The sequence below is a fragment of the Numida meleagris genome, chromosome 11 (genome assembly GCF_002078875.1).
Source record: "Numida meleagris isolate 19003 breed g44 Domestic line chromosome 11, NumMel1.0, whole genome shotgun sequence".
In the NCBI taxonomy this organism is placed as follows: Eukaryota; Metazoa; Chordata; class Aves; order Galliformes; family Numididae; genus Numida; species Numida meleagris.
Genome location: NC_034419.1, coordinates 18,834,635 through 18,854,140, shown reverse-complemented (window position 1 = coordinate 18,854,140; position 19,506 = coordinate 18,834,635). Strand labels below are relative to the sequence as shown.

General features: G+C 43.3%; 1 long non-coding RNA gene across 2 annotated transcripts in view; it reads right to left on the bottom strand.

The window, feature by feature from the left end:
* LOC110405084 overlaps positions 1–19,506 on the bottom strand; it is an 82,332-nt gene that overhangs the window by 21,751 nt on the left and 41,075 nt on the right. For both annotated transcript variants that reach the window (XR_002442674.1, XR_002442675.1), the window contains 2 exons: positions 2,429–2,505; positions 1,735–1,829 (listed from right to left, as the gene is read on the bottom strand). This is a non-coding gene — a long non-coding RNA (uncharacterized LOC110405084). The remainder of the gene's footprint in view (positions 1–1,734; positions 1,830–2,428; positions 2,506–19,506) is intronic.

Below are 19,506 nucleotides of genomic sequence, written 5' to 3'. Positions count from 1 at the left end.
CCAGACACTTGCTTCCAATTACCAGGTGGTTTGCTCGTGCTCGTTATAATGCCATCCAGTGCTGCACCCAGCTGTCCTGTGCACAAAGCCTCTCCAATCTGACAAACAGCCGTTGCTTGTCCCACTTCTATTTTTCCAACTGAAAGTTTCTTTCCTCTTCCTCAGAGAGTTTTTAAGAGAAGAACTCAGTGAAAACTCTGTGTGCTGCAAGATATGACACTTGTGTTCCCTCCTGAAAATAATGGTTGCATCCAAACACACTGCTTTGTCCCACGGCACTCTTGCTTCTCCTCTGCCAGCAATGGGCTGTTGAATACAGTCAGCAACACAGCAAAATGAAACATGCTTTAAACTTGTGGGATGAGAAAGTCTTAGTGTTTGAATGAAACAATTATCCCGAGGTTAGGCTGTAACACTGAACCACCGAGGGATACACTGCAGAGCCTCCCGAGGAGGGAGCAATGCGTTGGCCAGGAGGGATGGAATCATGAAGCAGAATTGGCGTTCTTTAGAGAAACAGCAAGGCAAAATGAGCTAGAAACAGGCTGAATGGGTGAAACGAAGGGGATAATCCTGCGTTTTTCACAAAAGCCTACAAGGAGATTAGTTGCCAGCACCAGCTATATTCTTGCAGCAGTGGTTAAAAGAAGTGCTTGATGAGTAATTGGTAATTATTCATCCTTCCCTAATCTTGTAAATCAGTAAGAATAACAGAAGTCCCCATACCACCACTACTGTATGATTAACAACACCTTTTGCCTCTAGATTTTAATGACTTCACAAAATAATTGTTTGATTTCTTAATGGCAGCCAGACCAGCTGGGCTTGGTGGGACACACCGTGGGGGCAGGCAGCAGGGAGGAACACGGAACTGGTCAGATCACCCTGCATGGAGGCAGGACTGGGACTATCTCGGCAACTTCTTGTGATAATCCCTCAAGGATGGAGTTTTTCCACCTGCAGGCCTCCTTACCACTGGAAGTAAGGGGTGTAATGGGGGTCCTCAGTCCAGGGCTGGAGACTGCTTGCCTTGGGCACTGCCTTCCACCATTACTGACTCACTGCTAGCATCGAGCAGGGGACCTGACCACCACGGAGACGTGTCCCACTGCTGCAGCTTCCCCTGTGTGCCCTGCAGTGCAAATATGAAAATAATTGCACCAGCTCTTAGTTCAAAGGTGTTCTTTGTTCCTCACAAAGCCAATTACAGCGAGCAGGGCAATCAGCTCCAAGGACAGGTCCTGCACGTTGACATGCACCTGCACAGAGTGCACAGATACAGCGAGCCCCAGAGCCAAGTGCTCATGCCTGCAGCGTGCTTCCTGCAAGCGAGACAGAACAAAGTGATGAAATCGGGGTTTTGGAAGGTGAACAGAGCCTTATCGTTTTCCCTTCACATCTCCAGAAACTTCTGGTTGAATAATCCTATCCTAAAGCGCCGTTTGCAAAGCGCTTGGCGTGAATTCTGCCGGCGCGTTGCCATGAGTATTCAATCCCAGGGCTCAATTGCACAGCAACGGAATGCTGACACCTACTGCCACACAACCCCCGGCTGCGGCCGCGCTGCCCACAGCGGCCTGGCACATCGCGCCGGGACGGCACCGCGCTGGCAGAGCTCCCTGCGGCTCTCGGAGCGAGCAGCGGAGCTGCGGCACTCTGACCATGCAGAGCTGCTGCTAAGCTGGTGAAGGAGTCACACGCGCGTGCATCACAGGCACGCAGACAATTACTCACATTGATAAGGATTTGAGAGGCAGCGCTGGCTCCGCCTGGGAAACCTGAAGAAACGCGGTGATTCAGCTGCGAGAGTCATTCAGCATTTCACACGTCTTTCAAGGAAAGAAGAAAAATTCTTCCATGATATACATACTCAAGCGACTTTTAAAACAAATACCGAAACATTAAGCTTATTGTCATTGGTCTGGATTGGAGCAAAACATCTATTGATCCCAGTCCATAGCCAGCAACTATGGAAAATCTTTGGCTGAATCAAGTTGTAGGAGGTACTTGAAAATAATTGCAAACGTTTCTGATTTCACTGAGTCAGAATTAGTTTCCTCTGTATTGTAACACACAAAGGAATGCAGATTGCCAAAATAAACTTTCTTAAAGTTTTAGAGTGAAATTCAGATTCTCTGATTTCTGGAATCTGGTCTCGCAGGGACAGATGCACGTGGGGCATTTCATTTATTTGCACACAGAGCAGCTGCGAGCCAGTGGGGGGCTAATGGGCTCCATTTGTCAGGAGGTAAGTAGCAGGGAAGTACGGAGCACTCCGTTATTGTGCCTCCCTGCGGTCCTGGGAGTGCTGCCACAACGAGCACTGTTACCTACAGACTCCATTTCTTTACATTCAGTTTTTGAAGGAGAGGGGCAGAGCAGTGCAGGTAAGTTGGACTCTATTTATGCATACCCTGACTGGGGTTACCTGGGTGCTGGAGCCGTGTGAAAGCACATGCACTGGAATCACCCAACAGGTGCTTCTGGATTACCATCACCGGGCCACTATGCAAAGGAAATCAAAGCAGTAACGACACATCATTAGTACAAGAGGGAGCACAGAGTTGGCTATCAATTCCATCAGTTTTGGCTGTAACAGAGATTTGCTTTGGGAGAAAAAAAAAATACTGTTTTGTTAACATTGAAAAGAATAGACTATAACAATTATTTCATATTTCTGTACAAGTGTATGTTACAACTCCAACATCTTCTACATGGGGTTTTGCTGTTATTACTGTAAGCTGCACACTGACACCGAAACATGCACGAATTCCATTTTTTCCCCTCCTTTCCGGAAATAGAAGATGGAAAAAGCCCTCCGTTCTCTCACACCTCCTTAGCAGATGGCACTGAAGCTGCACACCTCCCACAGCCAGCTGGAGGGGATGCAGGAGGAAGGCGGGGCGGTGGAACCCTGCAGGGATGGCACCGCACACCCCCGCACCCTGTGCCTGAGGGACAGCCCCCAGCCCACTGCACAGCTCCACAATCAGCTCTGCTTCTCTTTCTCTCTGTGCCTTAACACCCTGAAGTCCTACTAAAGCTCACTCCTTTTTTGCTAGGAGTTTTCTTGCATCTTTCCAAAGTGACAGCAAAGCGCTGCCTGCTGGCTCTGACCTCGGCACCACATTCGAGCCTTCTCTGAACCATTTTACCCTGAGAATATTCTACATTCCATAAAGCATAAAGGTTTTTTTAAACAGATCATATCACTTGCCTTTGGTAACCTCTATCCACAAACACAAATTATCGCCCATGTGCCGTTACTATGTAAAAGCAACTCTGATATAACCAGTAATTAGAAATCAGTTACAGAGGTTGAGTGCAACAGAATTCTCTCGTGACTTGGGTGCCTCTGTGTGTCTATTTGCAGCATTTATATGTGCGGTAATCTATCGGAATAATTATGTATGAATAGAGAAGTGCCTAAGGCCTTATTCAATTCCCATTTACGTCCAAGGAAACTTGCCTGTTTAAATTATACAAGTCTTGTTCCTCCCATAATGCACTTTGATGCGACTTCGTACAAATACACGTTAGCCATAAAGAAATCCCAGTTTTGAAACAGGTAACCGAGCAATGCTGCTCATTGATTCTGGCCTGACAACAACTCTGCTTTTATTTTTTTTCCAAGAAGGGGTTTATGATTTTTCCTTTTCTTACTAAAGAATTCCCAGGAATGAGGGGTGGACTGGCAGGCCCCTTTCTCTATGCTGACCTCGGGTCTGCAGTGATGGCTGCTGCGGTGGCAGTGCCATATTTCAGTCTTGCACTCAGCATAGTACTGCTGACCCACTCCTGCAGAGGAATACATCAACATTTTCTCAGTTCTGTGCTCTGCTTCATTCTTAATTTCTCATTAGAGAAGTTTGACTGGATCGGGAGTGCTGCAGGACTGAGCAGCATTTGGTTGTAGAGACATTTTTTGCCTTTAGTTGAAAGCCAGGTGTGAGCAGAGCTCCCTGCTGCTCCAGGCATGGCCACCACCTCACCCCGGGGCTGTCGCCCTCTGCCTCATTTTCTGTCACTGCTATGGGAATCCCTGGGCTGTGCTACAGAAAAGCCAGGGCCTCTCTTCACATTCAGTTCAGACATATCCACAACTTACACACAGACTTTGTCTTTACCACGCCGCAGTTCTACGTTGTCACAGTTACAGCTAAGTGCTCCTTAGACTCCAATAAACAACGGCAGATAGCGTTCGGGCTCGCTTTTCAGAAATACGGGCTATTGTCAGAGTGGTTGTTTTGAATCCAAGAACAACGCAAATTCTGAAGAGAAGTGTCTCAGGACCCAATTGAAAAGTGGCCCAAATTGATACGAAGCCAGTCAAGTCTCTTCCTCCCACCAACCCATCAGTCACATAGCACAGCCGAAGCACGCAGCCGGCACTGCCTGCTATTAAAAAACAAGGCCGCACCACCGACAACTGCACCCAGAAGGTGCATGCTCGTTCCAATGAGAGCAGGTCATGAACTAACAAAACCTTCGCCAGCGCCACCAAGTTGGCTTCAATGATTGCCCCACCCCTGCAGCAGTGCCCGAGAGGAGCGGGGCTGCTGGAAGTGCTGGCTGTGTGCTGGGATCAGGGGCATGGCCAGGAGCCCCGAGCAACCACAGCCCACCAGCTTGGTGAGAAGAAACAAAAGCAAGCAAAGCAGCACGGCCCGCTGCCGGCCTTGCGGCTCCTTCAGGAAAAGGGGAAACAGCTGAACACAAAGTGTCAAGGAACACACACGTACACAGTGTGTATGCTTTGAGCGCCTCAGCAGCGAGGTTTTACTCAGCGCTGTCAGAAATTCAACTGCCCCGTTGCTAAGTCAACTATATTTGACATGTCTGAATGATTTCAGAAAGAAAGAAACAAACCCAAACCAACAACTTCAGCTGTACCACAGAGCCAATGAGAGCTGTGAGCAGCAGTCCCACTCTGCAGAAGCATCCTCTCATCGTCTGCTGGTGGTGACTTGCATCAAATCCCTCCTTTATTTCTACTTTGGAGCAGACAAATAACAATTAACAAATCCATTTCTTGAATTATTCAAAGACATCTTTTATTTCTTTTCCGGAGCTTTTTCTTATAAAAGATGCTGAAAGTGAGAACATCCAGCGGGCCTGCTGTCTTCTCTAAACCTCTTTGCATCTTCTCAGCTACCTTTACTTATCTGTATTGTTTCTGGGAAAGACCTGTGCATTTACTGTCATCTGTAACTGGGAGAAAGCGTGACTGAAAGCTCGGTGTGTCAGCTAGAGAGCTGTTATCACAGCTTGATTTTGAACTTGGAATTACGCTGTGTAATGTCCTCTCCAAACAAAAGACCTTTAATGGGAGTTAATGGGAATGGTCTTCGCTAGGTGTGAGGATAAACTCGCAGTTACAGGAAAAAAGAATATGAGCTGATGGATGGCCTTATCATTGATGAGAATTAGACACATTTATGCTGTTCTGGGAGTTCCGTGGATCAGAGCAATCCCTTTACAGTTATTAAGCGTCATAGATGAAGGTCTTCAATTTTCAAATATTTTTTCCTTCTTTCCATTCAGTTTCAAACCAGGGGAACTGAACTGATCAAGACTAGAAGCACATTAATATTTTCCATGTAATTGCCTGTGGGAGTGGGAGAAGCCCCTGGGTGGCATTTTTCAGAGCAACAACCTCTTCAAACCCCATCCATGCTCAAACCCAAAGAAAACCTGATGCCACCCACTGGAAAGAGCCATCTGTGGATGTTATACGGTGATAATAGTATTGCATTACGCCAGCTGTAAATTCATACATAATTGTTTCCCTCAAATCATTATTGAGAATAGAACAGATATGAAAGTTGTTCAATAATGTGACCAATCACAAGGCAGCAGCCAAATCTGCACCGTACTGAAGGAATCCTTGCTGTCACACAAGCCTCAGGATCGTTGTTGGTGGGCTTTTTTTTCTGCTACCCTCAAGTTCTTAATCATCTTTGGCTTTTTGTTTTGTTCTCACTTTGGTTACGGCCAATGCTCCCGCTATGACATTACCCGCAAGCAGGCAGGTGATAAATCTAAGTAACAGTCTGATGCACTTAATTTTCCAATTTAAGTTTTCCTTAAAGACGGGGAATAATTTGTCAATGACTTTCTAATTCAGAATAAAGAAAGGATATCAGTTCCAGACTTTTCCAAACTGATCCATGCAAGATTGGTTGGCACTTGATCTTTGTTAACCCCTAAAAAAATGCTTCCGTTACATTTTACTGATTTTCAACCCCCGTGTACTAAAATGAATAATACCTGCGGGTGCCTCTCAAAGTAATTTAACTTCACATATAATCAAATGAAAAATGTTTTCAATACTTTAGAGCGCAACCTCCTGTGCTAAACGTCAGCTGGTCGGGAAGCAGCCTGACATGAGCCGCATCCTCCTGTGCCTTTCTGCAGCCATGGGGAGCGGCAGCTGGCACATGAAGTGAGGGTGCTCTACAGGGCTTAAACACACAGGTCTGTATGTTTAGTCAAAGCTGTCACCACCTGAAGTCAAACCAGCAGCCTGGTGGCCCGCAGTGCCTCAGAAAACTCAGGAGAGCATCATCACTAAAACAGCTAATTCAAAATGCCAAGCATAAGAGGAATCGAGCAATTATGTCCATGTAGTATGAAGGGAAAACAAACATACTTTATCTTCTGCAAGTAATGGAAAACTACAATTCTTCTCTGTGCTCCTTCCACTGATGACTCAGCCATCAAATCATCTATGCCAATCCCATAAATTGATACAACATCTCCGCTGGAAGTAAAGAGAAAGCAGGAGCACATTTTGAAAAGGTAAAAATACGATTTCATAACAACAGTGGTTGTTCTACTACCTCATTAATAACTTAACAGCGTACAAGAATACAGCATTGCACGGAGCAGTTGCACTTCTGCAGCTGTGACAGCACAAAGATGCACTGAGGGGAAGCCTGCAGGAGAGGCAGCGCGCTCCGCCGGAGCAGCTGATGCAGCCAGAACACAGAGGCATCCAAACCTCCTGGGTTTCACTTTGCTCATTTTTCCTTTTCCAGTCTACTAAGATGTACTGCTCTCCTTTCTGCTTTGCTTAAGAACATACACACAAAGGGGTGAAAGCCTTTGGTAGAGCACTTGAGAATTTCCTGCTGGCAGCTTTGGGCACAGATCCTCAGTGCCCCCCAGAAGTCCTTTTGTCATGTGCCCATTCTGTCCCTCTTTCCCCATCAGCAAAACAAGGCAAATTTTTCCATTGCCTTGCAAGGTACTATGAGTACACTTACAATGCTGCAGATACATTAGCAAATTACTTTCTTAATGAGACGCTCAGATGTGACATTAATAAAATCTGACATCAGACGGAGAAAAACGGTGATGATTCAGAATTTTAAGGAGGAGGTGGTGAAGTCCTGAGCAAACTTGAGATTCCCACAAGAGCTCAGCTGCCCTGCTCCGACAGCACCTCCAGGAGCTGGGGCCTCCTGGCACAGCTCTACCTGCTGCTCCCTGGGAGCGCAAATCAGCACACATGATCCCAAAAACATAGGGCTGGAGGGGGAGGTCATCTCCTCAGTATACCAACAAGAAACAAGCCATCCTAAAACTCAGCAGGGAAAGACATCTCAGAGCTTCTACTCCACAAAACGTGCTAAAAACTTTGAGCACCACGAGCTCAGAACTTCTGTGAAGTTCTCCTAGGACCCTGAGTGCAATTTATCATCACAAACAGTATTTTAGGAGTATTTGACAACTGGAGAGTATTTACATTAACACACAAGAGAATAATGAGTTCATACAAGTGGTCATAGTTGACTGAACAGAATAACCTCAGTCAGGTACGTAATTAATCCTTTTATTACTCTGATGAATCAGCTGCTCTTATCTGAAAGAAAAACACCCTTTGTCATTATTTTGTGCTGCAGAGCAGACCATATTATTTGGACAGCACTTTCAAATGGAGATCAAGTGCACTCACCTACAGTTCAGAAGTTGCATCCAAATAATTCAAGCACTTTTTCCCACCTAAGTAGAATTTCATAAAGTAAAACCTGCAAAACACGAATATTTGGTGCAAACAAACAGAAAGCAGAGGGCAAACTGTCATCCAACCTGTGCATTTCCACTACACGAGCCATTCTCCGAAAGTTTTCTTCCCAAGGAGAAGTTAAGAGCTCCTCAGATTTAGCCAAAAATACAGGAGGAGCCCATTAAATACCTCTACTGATGGCTAAAGTTTGCGAGCAAAACACAAGGAAAACCTTTTCTCAGACCACTGGGGGGGACTAAGAAGTCATCAGATGCAGGTCAGGGAGAAGAATAAAATGACAGTGAAAGTTTCCCCACACCTTCAGCAATTTTCATACAAGTAGCCACAGCAAACCTCATTCTGCTGCTAACAACCCTCAGGCCAGCCAGATTTATACTGCAATTCTCCAGTGGGTACAAGCAGCCCAGAGTTTTTTTGCTCTTTCCTTCCTTTAATCCTTTTTAAAGAGCTCTTTCATGAAGGATAGACATCTGCATTTAAAGTAAGGTCATGTTAAAAAAAGAAAAAAAGAAGAATAAGGGAATAAAACACTTTGCAGTTGGTCCATCTCTGGCTTGGGCAGGTGTCCACAAACACGTGGCACCGCTGAGCATTTTCTCTGAAATTTCTACCAAGCCTCATCAGCAGCACAGCAGGCAGCCCTGTTCTGGGGACAGCTGCACGCAGATGGAGTGGCTGGAGCACCAAGTCTTGACATGTTTTATGAGTTAATTTGGTGTTATTTAGTGTGCTGCACAGCAGCACTAAATCTTCACATCCTTTTTAGTGCTGTAAGTAATGCTTTAACTTCTTGGTAACCGTACAAGCTGGTGTTAATCCCCTTATATTTATTTGTTTAATACCCAGGGGAGGTGCAGAGTACATCGTTGTAAAGGATGTGCTGCAACAAGAAGGCTAAGCAAACTTATTAAGCTCTTTTTTTTTTTTTTTAAAAGACACATTTCCCAATCAAGTATAGATGAGACAACAGGAAGTAAGGGAAAAACAAAGACCAAAACCCCCAAATCCTTTAAGTGTTATTGTTTTAGTGATGTCTGTTTTGCTTAACGACCAAATTAACGGCAGGCAGCATCCCTACTCACCCAAACCCATATGCTCTGCAGGAGAGGCAGGTTGCTCCTGGAGCTTCCCCTACCCGCCCTGATCTGAAAGCACCAAGATCACCTCCCCTCCAGCTCCCTAACCCAAAGTAAGATCTCTGTTAAGACACACATGAATTGGTGTGTGATAGTCAGTAAGAACATGCTCCACGGCAGCGTAGGTTCAAACCTTCTGCTCAGAACGCTGTCAAGTGGTACAGCTACACAGGGTGCGGATGTAACTCATTAAGCCACACTCTTAATAAATAATACAAACCGAGATCACATCTGATGAATCACAGAAAATGTTCTTAAGTGTGAACCAGCAAAATCTATAAATACTACAAAATATCTCTGGCATTTAATGACGTTGTTTGAAGCTCCAAGTCTGAAGCGTTCCCTAAGCCAGGGATCACTGGATAGATGGACTAGCAGATGGACAGAGAGGTCCATCAAGTACATTATCAGCTGCCATCCCGTGAATGGCAGGCAGCTAATGTAGCACTCAAGGGAATTCTCCACCCATCTGTTCTTAATAAAGCTACACGATGATGTTCTGAATCTAGTCTTTAGTTCCACCATTCAGGGGTAAAGCTGAAAAACTTATCCTGAAAAAGGCATGGTTTATGGGCTGTGAGAAATGCGTGGCATTGCTGCTATTTGTTAATTAGACAATTCCCACTACCTGCTTCTCTAATTTATTACCAGGAGTTATTACACTGGAACAATCTTAATAGAACAATTTCCTTCTCATACTTCCAGCAGCAAAACCCACCATTGGTGTTTGGTGGCATCCGTCTTATGCTGGGGAAAGCGCTGATGTTACTTTCATCCAAGAAACCCCAGGGCTCCCCATCACATACATCACTGCACATTGAGTGCATTTTGGGGGAGCTGCTTCCTCCTCCCCCCCATATAATGTTATATTAATTAGTCAGCTGCTCTCTTGATGTGGCATTAAAGCCCATAAATAAGGGATACATTCTGTACTACCTCACTGTACAACTAAGAGAGTTTCTTCACTAGAATGTGTCGAGGTACTTACTTAAATCAGGGTCACCCGCACTACAAAAAAACATACATTTTTGAGAGCAATGTCAGGGATGCAATAGCCACGTATTTTCATCAAAGAAAAAAGCCATTGAAACATCTTTCAATGATTTCCTTCTTAATAGGCAGTGCAAGACCTAAAAGTCCTGGCCAAAGTACAGCAGATAAAGAAGAAACTTTTAGCCTGCTTTTTTTTTTTTTTTTTTTAAATTTATAGTCCTTCACAATTATTCTTGTTGTACTTGAAGAAGATTGGACAGAAGAGAGCTGCCAGGTCTGGGCAGGGGCTGCACAAGCAACCACACCGCACCACGGGAGGAAGGGCAGCAAAGCAGTTCCCCCTGGTCACTGCAGGGAAGTTTGAGAGCGGGATTTAATTGGGTCAGAGCAGGAGTTAAACTTTGCAGAGCTTAATTCACAGCTTCACCTAACTGCGTTTCTGGTGTTATTTTTGGCAGAGCAAATATCTGTTTTCATTTCCAACCCATATCTTCATTGCTCTCCTGGCTCCCACTCTGCTTACAGGAGCTCCCCTGGCTGCTGTCTGGGCTCAGGAGGGATGCAGCATGGGAAGCAGCCAACCTCGGGGCCCAGAGCCCTGCGCCCACACCTCGGATCCCCCTGCCCACAGACCCTGGAGCAGCAGCACCCTGCAGACCCTGGAGCAGATCAGCCCCAGCCCCACCCACAGGGATGCTCGCTTTTGGGAGGCGATTAGCTCAGCCTAGTTTTAACAAAATCACATCACAAGAGGCAAATAAAAAACAGGCGCCTTGAGGAACACAGAGCAATATGCAGGAGCAGCAATAAAGGTGCTGACCCTTCACCAAGTTGGATGGATGCTTTATTTGATTCACGGCCCTAAGTCAACATGGAGAAAAGATTACTTTCCTCCCAACCCCTCTGAAAGCGACCCAGAAAAAGTTAAAATGAGTTGTTTGCTTGTTTGAGTATTTTCGTTTTTTCTTTTTCTTTTTTCTTTTTTCTTTTTTTTTGAAGTCTACATTAATTGCAAGCTGAAATGCACGCATATAAAAATGTGATCTTATGAAGATTATGAAAATGATGAGGGGTAAATTACATGATAAAAGAATGATCCTAATTAGTTTTAACTAGAAGTCTGCAGTAAATTTCCATGGATTAAGTTGGAAGTTGTGCAATTCCTAGGGTGGGAAAGAATAAGAGAAAAAAAGAAATTGTATTCCTCTGTGTTCATTTTCCTCTCATCAGCAAAGACATCTGATCAAAGGTTCTTTTCCTGATTTGCCTATCACACAGAAGTAAGACGTTTCTCAGTTGAGAGCACACAGCAAAAACAGCAGGGAGCCCTGTGCCACGGCCAGGAGATGGGAGGCTGAATAACGCAGCGTAGGAAAACATGTATCTATTCCTAATATAAAACCCAAAGAGAAACACGCAGAGGTGCTACAGTGACAAACGCAGCCCAATAGCAGCACTGGTTGCCGGTGACTAACAAAGCCCAGGGTTTGCAGAGCTGAACCTGTCCTCAGGAATTTAAAGCATTGCTTGTTACATTTGCAGATCCTGAGAGAATAGGGACTAAGTCTCAAAGATAGAGGAAAACAAAGTCTTAAAGGCGACATGGGTTTGGATATTGTGCACAAAGCTTTTGGATGTGATATCCAAGGATAGAGATGGGACAGCACCAGCAGAAGACCAACCTTCCTCGTGCAATTGTATTTATGAGCTCATATCACCCTTCAGGGGCCTGGAAGACCTAAGGACACATCACAGAAATTTTGTCATGCACAGACTGAGGGGTAACTTCACAGAAATTAATGCCAAGTGCAAGAGAGACTGGATGCCAAAAGCAGTCCGACCCCTGCACACCATCATTAAATGATGAAAGCACAAACCGACCAGGAGTGAACTCTACAAGGTTATGTCATGATCTTGAGATCAGTACCTGTAACATCACGTGGCTGTAGCTCTGACACACACCAAACCCTACGTCGTGACATGTGGAAGCATGCAAAAGTCACGGTTTGCAGAAAGGGCCACGTGCCTACATCCAGAGTGAAATCAGCAACAACAGGGAGATGACTGTGCTGGGGTTTGTTCTTTTTTAAATGTTTTTCATTTTATTTGGATTATTACAGGTAGTGGAAGAGACAGGGCACAAGGAACAGAGAAATGAAAGAAGAGGTGATGAAGAAGAAAGCAGAAGGGAAGGTGCATCTACATCAGCATTTCATTTCAGCCCACAAGCGCACTTCCGAAGGTAATTTCTGAAGGCAATTTCTGGCCATCCCTATCGACCACGCACTGGCTCAGTGCAGAAGCAGGCTGCCTTTGGGTGAAGCAGAGCTGGCAAGAACTAGGAGCGCAGCCCACGCGTGCTGCAGGCCAGCACCAGTTCCTCAGCTCTCCCTGCAGCACTTCTGGCACATGCAGGATCAAGCGGCTCTGAAGGAACAGGAACCAGGTGAAATTAAGCTTTCACACTGATTAAGCTTCTTTCTTTAATTTATAGTATATAATACTGAGAGTAAATGAAGAACACTGATGCGCTATGGAAAACCCATGGTGCTACGATGGCAAATACACATCTTTGGTAGTGATATGGATACCACATGGAAATCAAAAGTAAATGTTAGAAAAAGGAAAAAAAAAGAATTAACTACGTCAAAATTAAAGGTTACTTTCCTGCCTACTGCACCACCCACCAACAGAGAATTAAATCACTTGAGCATAAAATCGTACATAATTTACCCAAATTCCAAGGTAGTTTCAAGGAAGGTTTGAAGCATCTGCAGATTGAAACCTCCACGTGAGCACTGGTTCCGTGCCAGAGGAACACTAACTCTGTGCCAGGCCCTTCATTGCAATCAGCAGCATAAAATTATCTTCATCTTAGAGAAGGTAATTGAACACGAAAACATTATCTTGAAATCTAAATAAGGCACAATGTATTCCTGGTGGGCAGGAGGCAGTCAGGGCGCTTCTCTGACACTTGCAACCTTAGTACTGGCACTCAGTGCTCCTTCAACATGTGTTGTCTGTATTCCTCTCCAGGAAGCTTACAAGGATCCTCCTTCCCACCATGGTATTCTACAAGTTCCATAAACGTGGTAAAACACATAAAACATACGGTCCCACTTTCCTGCAAAGTCTTTAAAGAATATTTATAAAGCCTTAAGAAACACAGCTGCTGGATTTTATCTGTCTTTAACTGTTCTTTATCAGAATGGATTCTGATCTCTTCCCAATACTTTTGTAATGTATATACTTAGATAAATCTAAATATTTTCCTAATTACTATTTGCAACAGGAATTTTATGATTAGTTGGATAATTGCTTTAAAATATGCAATTAAATTTTCATAATGTATTCATTACTCTCTTAATATAGTATTCCTGAAACATCATTTCCCATTGAGAACTTATTTCTATATTAATTTCCATAAGACAGTTTTAAAAACTGAATTAATATACTTTGTACGTACTATATTAAAATAAAAGTCTCCATTAAGTCAGAAGGAGTAATTTGCAATGAAAAATTATTTGATGGGTTAAGGTGGTTGCCTTTTTTCCTTTTTTCTTTCCACCCAGCTGCCCCTTGAAACAATCCTTACACGGTGGAACTATATTCTTGTTCATCACTTAAATTAATTCAAATCTCACCTTCAAGTCTTGAAAGTGATGTTACGAACTGCTGAAAATATTCAAGATGGTTTGTGAAGGCCTGGCCAGCACAGAGCCACCTGCCCATGGGCAGCACAGCTGGGCAGTGGTAATGCTGGGTGTGCAAACCCAGCACCAGGGCCCAGCCCCAGTGCTCCCAGCAGACCCGGCACAATGAGCCACTGTGGGAGATGGAAGAAGAGCCATGAAGGTAAAAGTGACCAGAAAGTGACGTGGGGTTCTGCTCTCTTTCTTATTTTGTTTCTGAGATTGGAGGCAGGGAGCGAATTCATTAACTCCTCAACATTTTCTGTTTCTCCTTTAGCAATTAAAAATAATCTTGCACACTGGGGATTCTCAGATCTGATTGTGAGGGATTTTCAGTGCAAAGTAGAACTTTTTAAAATGAATACTTTGTATAAGAACAACTCACAGAAATGCCAATTTTTCATGAAAATTGGCATTGGAAATAACATTGCTCTACCTCACTGTGCTGAACGCTTCAAGCATCGTTGCTCTCCCAGTAATAGGTTGCAGCACCTATAGCAGGGAGGTTCGCTGCCGTTCACTCCATGTTCTGGCCAATATACACTGGGAAAGTTGTCACAGCATTGCCTGAAGCTGGGTCAAGATTTAATATACCATCCAGAGGATAGTTCTAAGACCTGCATAATGCCTGCAACTGTAAACTCTGCACCCAGCCCAAACAAGCCCGGAGGCAGAGAATGTGCTCTACAGCATAAGCACCAGACTCCATCCACTTTTATAACCTACTCTGTCATTTCAACATACATCTAATTTAGACAATGTCGCCAATCTGCAAACTGAAGCCACATAAAAAGGAGTCAAGCAAAACGACCAACACATTCCTAGGCAATAAAAATCAATATTCATTTAGAAACCTCCAAAAAGCAATACTGGAAAGATAATCAAAAATGTTCCGTATAAATATATAGGATGTATAAGTATACAGGCTTTTGCTCATTAACTAACTCTGATTCTGTATGGAGTTAGCCATGCTGGCTTCATATGTCTGCAAAAAGATAAGCATTTTAACAGTTGTACAATAAACTATTGCCAGAAGTTTCCATTTATCAAACCTGCTTTTTTTTTTTAATCATCGAAACAATACAGATAATGTGCATCTCTGACTGTTTTCAAGTTCCTGCATTAAACTTGGAGTTCCATCTCTACCTTAGATAAAGTGTTAAGTCTTGGCTCAGTGTTGGGAGTCTCTTGCTGAGGCCAAGAGGTTGCTGGACCTGAACTTTAACTTGGATAAAGATACCCTATAGGTAGTGAAGGTTATTGCAGAAGAATACATATGTATGATCAAGGTACACACTTGTGTCATTGGTCATTGATTTCCAGTGTAATTTTGTTCAGTTTTAAGTTAAGATCTGAAAATAATAATAATAAAAAAAAAAGATCATTTAGAATCATTGAATTGCTCAGGGTGGAAAAGTCCTTCAAGATTATCAAGTTCAACTGCAACCCAATCATACTACCCTAAACCCAACCTAACCATACTACCCTATTTCTGTGCCTTTCAGTTCTCATATGATCATTTCTGTGCTTTTCAGCTTTTCTTTCCCTTTCTTACAAAATTCCCTCTCATTTTTTATTTGTTCTTAAACAAAGCCTGGGAAAGACATTATTGCAGACACTTGAAGCAGCCATGGCTTCTCCCAGTCTGGGTATCCCAAGGACGACCGAGCAATTAACCAGCTTTCAACCCTCGGGTCAGCTACCAGCACAGCCTGCCTGGCTTCCTCAGAAAACCACACAGAAAAACAGCAGCAAGAAAGGAGGCATAGGAGTGGAAACACAAAGAGATGCAAAAAAGCAATTCTCCATACCCCATAAATACAGCAGACGCTCTCAACAGCACACAAAGGCAGAATATTTGGGCAAGGTGCTCTGGTGAGGAACTCCACATGAAACCCACGCTCGCTCAGCCAGCACCAGAGGATGGAGTGGGGTGGAGGGAGGGGAAGAAAGGCAGAAGGACACAGCTGCTCCACCCTCCCCAGCCAACAGCATCTCAGGAGCACAGCCAACACAGCCAACAGCTGAGCTCAGAGCTATATGGGGTCCAGGTGTGGGGTGCGCTCCCCTGGAGCCTCTCCAGTGCTCTGTATTTTAGCACGGTCAATACTGCAGAGCTGCAAATGGCATTTTGCACAGGCTACAGGATTTGCCACATAAATATGGAGTGGTGCACATGTAGTACTGTGACAACAACCTTTTCTTTTTAGTCAAACAAGTCAATTGCTACATTTAAGTATCACATAACTGGCCAGGAATTTATGGGTATCACCACCAAGAAAACATTTCTCCTTTGCCTTTTCTTAAAGCACAAGATGCCTGCTCCTAAGCTTAGAAGAAAAAAAAGAATGTGTTACCCTTTGCCACCTTCCATTTTCTATATTCATGCTTTTAAGATAATTCAGGAAACCCTCTTTGCAAGTAACTGCTCTGTTTGTCAAAGCATGATACTTGTAAGCTACAGTGCTCTGCAACACAGAAGTGCACTGAGTACTTTTCATATTACACAATAAATTGACCTGGATTTTTCAAACTGATCAGATTTACACTCTTCCGATGATACAGTGACTAAAGAAAATCTATATCCTTCCCTTTTTAGTAGCCCTATTACATCATTCATCCTCAGAAGCAGCGCAGTAGCTGAACCAAGACAAGCTGGATCCCGTGATTTATTCGTTGTAAACGTGCAAAGGAATGGAATGATGAGCTGTTAGCTTTTGCGTAATGCATTATTGAAAACATTAACAGAACCCCATAATTCAGAAGACTTATTTTGCAGAGAGTCACAGAAGTTACTGACAAATGTTAGTAAGGCATAATCACAAGATGAGTAAATATGTAAAGCCTCAAAGATCCAAATATCAAGACAGCCTATGGAGCAGATTTCCAAAGAGCTCAGCACCCACCCAGTCTGGTTTTGGCAAAGTCAAGAGGAGGATGTTCAGGGCCTCTAGTCCTCACTCAGAACTACAATTTTAAGTCAAAACTATCTATATTAAGACTTTAATATGAATTATATCTAAACCCAAGCAATTCACCACTAGACTTGAATAAGATACTTCCAAAAACATCAGTACTTTTTTTTTTTTTTTTACATTTCTCTGATTTAACTTTTCATGCATCCATGTTTGCTATAGGCTGAGTTCATTTTTCTTAGTGTAAAAAGAAAACAGAGGCCTGCCTTTGTTGCACATAAACAAATCTCCCTTCTTGTTTTCCAGCTGACATATGTTGCCCACTAGCAAGTCAAAACAGGTTATGTTAGTGATCAAAGTAAATAAGATAACACAGTAATTCTGGCTGACACAGCACAGTGTGAAGTAGTCTCATGGGTTGGACTCGATAGCATTAACTTGATGAGCAACAGTAATTATTGCAAGAACCATATAAGGAAGTAGAAGGGGAAAAAAAAACCAGAAGGCAGTCATTATTTGCAGGTATAATACAGGAAGTGCTCAACCTGCCTTATCCCAGAAACTTTTCTCCCCCTTCCCCACTGCAGAGGCACCCAAGCACACACTTCCTCACAGATCTCCACGTACTTCTGTAACCCACAGAGCTCCTTACTGATGTGTGACAGTCAAACATAAGAGAACTCTGCTTAGAAATGCTAAAATGGAGATGATACGTACCTATGAAAAGCAGAAGGTGAAGGAGAGAATGAGCTTGCTAAGCTGATTAAATTGCTATTGAAATTGAATTCTGGAAGTATGGTGCATCTGCCCTTTTCAGAGAAGGCACTTCAGTGGTATGCCATGCCCAGCCGGGCAAGGCTGAGTGCTGTGAAGCCAGAAGTGCTAATTTACCCAATCATGGAGGTGTTCTCCAAGGAGGTAATAAGGACATAACTACCACTGACAGCAAATGAAATAGCGTGATACAGACACGAAATCTATACCTGGTACAGACAAGGGGTCTGTCCAAGAGTTAGTTAACTTATTTACAACTTCATCTGGAAAGTACGAATATCAGAGTGAGCTGACAATGACTGCAGATCCCAAAATACAGGTCATGATATGAGTCACATCCTTCATCATGGCATCATATGATGAATATGATCTAGTGACAGATCCCGCTTGGTTTTAGCATACAGCAGCTGCTTTGGGAGTCCACGCACACAAACTCAGCTTTGATGCAGAACTGGTTCTGTTTGGGAGTTCTGAAAGATGCAATGTTAAAAATAACCACTCTACAATACTGCATCAAAAGCACGTCACTGTTATTTCTGTCTGTTAGCACAATTAAGTCAAATCAGTAATTCAGTTTTGTGACTCTTGTAAATGCTTCTGCCGACCTGGAGACAAAGCTTAGGTTTGCTGCCTTTCCCCACAGCATTTGGTCAATTTAAGCATGAAATGGATATGCAAGTATTCTCTGTATCCTCAGTTTGTTATACAATGGGCTGTTCATGGTGTGCTGCAGCCAACACAATCTGCCCCCCTTCCAACTGGCCAGGAGTTTTGACTTGGACCAGAATGCCTACAGCTCCATATCATTTATTCAAGGCTTGAAATGGCCCACAGGTATGATAATGAGCTATACATTGAATAACTGGGGGAAAACAACAACACTGATGCAAACTTAATGTTTAAATGCTTCCTGGGAGAAAAACAGAACCACTCCCAAACGCACAAAGTAATACCTAAGACTAAATTCTCAAGATTCTTCCCAAGCAGGAAATAATCAGTATGAAATGTCATTTATTAAAGTGGTGGTTAAAACTAGGAGGGTAAATGAGATTATTTGTGAAAATTACTAAATTGATATCTTAAGTTACATTTTTTTTTTAATCTTGGGCACATGCAAGTCTTTTAAGAATAGAACCAAATTAAGAAGAAATTTTCATGCCTTCATATCACTTGTGAAATGCCTGTTCTTGGAATAAGCAAGTAGAAATCCTGCACAATAATTTCCTATCTGGTTTTCACCAGCACTCGAACTGAGTTTCTCAATTCCTGAACTGCACAATCAGCACATCCGATATTTAATTTTTTCCCTCTTCAGGAAAGCACGTTCCCTAAAGCTCAGTTACATTTTAAGTATTCTGCCATAGTAACAGAAGTTTAAGACCACGTATCAAATGAGAGGACTCGTCACGTTGTGCCTTTTCTGCTTGTGAGCAGGGTTGGAGCACTCCCCCTCTCCCAGTGACAGCACATCACCTGCTCCGACTCACCGACGTGGTTGTCATGGGGCTCAAAAGAAGGATGTTTAACAAAACACATTTATGTTGGCTGACTTGCAAGATAACGTGCTCAAAAATGGATAAAAAAATGTTGACAGCTTGAAAGTAAAAAAGGGTTCCAAAAGACAGAGGCATTTGTGTGGTTCTCAGAACTCAGCAGAAAGATTTATAATTTAAGTCAAGTCAAGAATGTGATGGAACAAACTACTGACAAACATAATTTATTCAGCACACATTAACGGGACTTCTGGAACTAAGGAAAATAACAGGAGAGTTCACCTCAGAGGAGCAGAATTTTACCAAATATACAAGAATCTTTCTACTTGTTTTGCACGGCAGCCAATCCCAGATATATTTGATCACCTGGGTTTTATTTCCGATGAAAAACATTTACATCTCTTTAATGTTTTAAATACGTTAGGAGTGGATCTCCTCTTCCTTCTAAAGCTTACAAAATTGACATCTGAC